Genomic DNA, 4115 nt, shown 5'->3' with positions numbered 1-4115 from the left:
TTATATCTTCCAGATTTTTGTTTTGTTTTGTTTTTGAGGGGCCATACACAGAGTGCTCAAGGCCTACTCCTGGCCCTGCACTTAGAAATTACTCTTAGTGGGCTTAGGGGACTATATGAGGTGTCAAAGATCAAACTTGGGTGGCTGTGTGCAAGGAAAATTTCTGCCAATTCTACTGTTTCTTCAGAATACCCAAGAAAACAGAATTAAAATCACAGCTTCTGAAAGAACCATTTGTTCTTTTATTTTTGTCCCCCAATTCACAATACAGACCAGGCAAAGGGCTTGGGTGGAGGTATATATGGGGTGCATTTACTGTACCTCCTCTTTCTATACAGTCAGTGTACAGAACACAGTCTATGGTAAGAATTGGGAGGCCTTATCTTTTCTATTTTTATTTTATATATATATATATATATATATATATATATATATATATAAAATCCTTCATCAGTGCAACATTCCCATGACCAATATTCCAAGTGTCCTTCCTCCCCACCTCACACAGGCATGTACTCTAGACAGGCTTTCTACTATTTGTTCTTGATGGCCTTGTATTTTCCTCAAACTTGACCTTGGCCTGTATTCTCTGGGACCATTCATTTAGAAGCAGGTCACTTTGTAGAAAAGTAGTTAATCCCAGACAGCAGCACACGACTGTAGAGACACTCTGAGTGTCATCATCTATGTTCTTCTTAAAGACTACTTTGTGCTTTGAGTAATTAGCATTTGGTCAGGGTCAGAACCTTTCCTAGGTTTGTGAACTTGTTCATTTTGAGAGAAACCTCTTGGGCCTATAGAAGAAAAAGGTTTATATCTTGTTAGACTTGAATTGGCTGCTGGACACTTAGGTTTTTCTTTCTGGGATGGGAGGAATTTTTGTGTGCCTCACAAGACATTGTTTGCATGTATAGAGTACAGAGAGTGTGGAGTACACAGCCCTGAAGATACACATCATGAAGAGCAAGATTATGCAAAATACCAGTCCTATGTATGCTTTGGTCAGAAACTCCTCTCAACTCTAAAATCCATGAAAGGCCCAGCTTTTCTCTTACTCATCATAAGCATACGAAGAATAGAATGCAAAAAAGTGTAGGAAATCATATTATTTTTCATAATTTTCTCTATTCATGGCACACATTTTCTTTCTATTATTATTAATGTAGACAAGGGACAATAAAAGCCATAATAGATAAAGATATTTAATTTTGATATAATAAATTATTTTGGTTAACAATTAAACCAAATATATATTTCAACTTCTTAATTTTGTTACCTTCCCTGAGGTCTGAACTATAGCTGTGGCCTTTCTATATTTTTAATAGATGATTCAATATCTAATTTACCTGGGTTTAATAATATTCCATGATGCTTCAAGTAAATGGATTATTACTCATTTATAGCTAATAAAATTTGTATCAAATAATGTTGGTTTGGTTGTAAAAAAGAGTAGAAAAGAATTCTTTATTGGTATTGGGTTTGGTTTTTGCATAACATCTGGTAGTGCTCAGGGTCTACTTTTGACTCAGTGCATAGGTGTCATTTCTGGCAATGCCTTCAGGTTCCAGAATGAAGGCCTATTTGGGCTACACTATGAAAAACAGATGGAAACATGTGTGAAGTGCATATTTACTCATGTATGATTTTTGTGTACTACTCTTTGATTACTGAAAATTTCCATTCTTTATTTTCTCTATAATGTTTTACCCAATTCTAACAGTACTCAAAGTCACCTATGGCTCTGTGCTTAGAGCTCCCTCATGGTAGTTCTTGGGATTGGTGTCAGGATTGAACCCAGGCCTCCAACAGGCAGAGCATGTGCTCAGCTTCATTAGCTCTCTCTCTAGTTTTTTTCTCTCTAAAAGTTTTTATTCATCAAATTTATTTTTGCCAATTTCAGGGATATTGAAACACACATACTCAGATTTTTGGGACACACCCAATTGATGACCAGGGGTTAGTCTTGGCTCTGTCCTCAGATGGAGTTCGGGGGACCATATGGAATGCTGGGTATTGAACATAGGCTGGCTACATGTAAGGTACTGATATTACCTATTGTACTATCTCTCTAGTCCCTAAAATCCAGTTTTATTTTTAATTTTTTTTTTTTGTGGTTTTTGGGTCACACCCGGCAGTGCTCAGGGGTTACTTCTGGCTCCATGCTCAGAAATTGCTCCTGGCAGGCACGGGGGACCATATGGGACGCTGGGATTCGAACCGATGACCTCTTGCATGAAAGGCAAACGCCTTACCTCCATGCTATCTCTCCAGCCCCAAAATCCAGTTTTATTTTAATTACATTTTAGAAAACCCAAGAGAGGATTTATCTGAGTTTCTGCTGATTTGGGTATCATAAAAAATGCCAATGTTTATGTGTAAAGAAGCTCAGGGAGGAATAGGCTTCATTTTAAAATATTGCAAATAGATATAATTTAAGGAAAAAGCAACATGACACTTATTCGTAGCTATTTTTCTCAAAGGGATTAAGAAAAGTCATTGGAAAATATAAACCTTTTAGGAGTGATAGGGTGGCTCATGGCTCTGTTAGTTCACTCAGGTACTCCTGGAGAACCTGACACACACAAATTGTTCATTAATCTTTGTTAAATGAAAGCTTAAGGAAAGATATTTTGTTCTGAGCAACGTCAAAGCAGAGATGAGTTAGCATAAATATTCCCATTAGTCAGACTTGAATATGGCTATGTTGCATAATTTCCCTCACATACTTTTGCTTGGGTCTTTTAATTTTGAGAAGGTGGAAACACACAGGAGTGCTCAGGGCTTACCTGTGGCATGGCCTTCAGGGATCATTCCTGGTCAGGTCAGGGGATCATACAGAATGCCAGGAATAAGGCAAATGCCCACCTGCTGTACTATATTATTCTGGCCTGTTTGAGTGAATCTTTGCTGAAACTTATTCCTGCTTTATTGTTGACACTGAAGCTCAAATAGAGTTTAGCGGCTTGCTTTTTTGAAATGCTGGAGCTAGAATTGAAATGACTGCCTTCTCACTCCAAATCTATAGTTCTAGGATTTCCAGAAGTCAGGGAACAAAACAATGTAAATATGTATCTTTGGTTTCATTTGTAGTGATATTGAAAACATTTTTACTTCTCATAGAATCTATTCCATCAACTTTTTTGTAAACCTAATTTGACACATTTCTTTCCTTTATCTCTTTGTTATACTCAATCCATAGATAGAATTTCTCAGAAAAGGGGAAAACAGTTGGCTGCCTGTTTGATAAGTTTGAGATATTCCAAGAAGCTTGATCATTTTTTTCTCCTTTTCCATTTTCTTTTCCTCTTTCTTCTTCTCCCCAGAACCTGGATATGCTGGATATGCTGGATATGCTAGCCCTTTTCTCAGAGATTATGCCTGGTGGTGTTTGGGAAACTTATGTAGTGTTCAATATTTGAACTCTGGTGTGCTGCATACTTCCTGTATTATCCCTTCTGCCCTTCAATATAAATATTATATTAGAAATTCTTCTCTACATTCAAAAATGATGCTTTCTCAAGGTCCTGTTTACAATGTAAACTTTGTTTGCCTTTGGGCAACTTCTAAATGATCCTTAGGTTTATCCCAAGATGTGTGCTCAAGCATCATTTCTGGAGGGTTCAGGAGCCCATATGTGGTGCTAAAGATTGAGCTTTTGTTGGCCACGTGCAAGGGAAGCACTCTACCCATAGTACTATCTCTCTAGCATTACACTATAAGTAAACTTATATAGGTGAAATATTCAGTGATGCTATTTTATTTGTAAATAATGGATAGCTTAATCCATTAATTTATCCAAACAGAAAAATTCATGAACAGAAGAATAAATATATTTGTAGATAGAAAGGGGAAAGTAAAAAAAAAAAAAGAAATGGGAAAGTAGAGCTATGCAATACTTTCCTGGAAAAGTTGATTATTTTGTATTCCTATGGAAAATAACTCAAGCATTTTTGGGTAAGAAGTTGTACAAAAAGGCATGACAAAAAGAAAATATTAACTTTGACCTCTGCCTTTTTAAAAAAAAAAGTTAACGGTGTATAAATGTTTGGGGCCACACTAGGCTTAGCTCAGCTGTTTCTCTTGTTTCTGTGTTCATAAATTACTCCTGGAAGGGC

General features: G+C 36.7%; 1 non-coding gene across 1 annotated transcript; it reads right to left on the bottom strand.

Annotated features, from left to right (window-relative positions):
- Positions 1-246: 246 nt before the first annotated feature.
- On the bottom strand, positions 247-379 carry LOC126002596 (small nucleolar RNA SNORA51). Its single transcript, XR_007493280.1, has one exon. It is a non-coding gene; the product is annotated as a small nucleolar RNA SNORA51 (small nucleolar RNA).
- Positions 380-4115: the final 3736 nt, after the last annotated feature.

The sequence above is a fragment of the Suncus etruscus genome, chromosome 2 (assembly GCF_024139225.1).
Source record: "Suncus etruscus isolate mSunEtr1 chromosome 2, mSunEtr1.pri.cur, whole genome shotgun sequence".
NCBI lineage: Eukaryota > Metazoa > Chordata > Mammalia > Eulipotyphla > Soricidae > Suncus > Suncus etruscus.
Note: the sequence above shows the minus strand (reverse complement) of the source record. Positions and strands in the feature narration are given on the sequence as shown.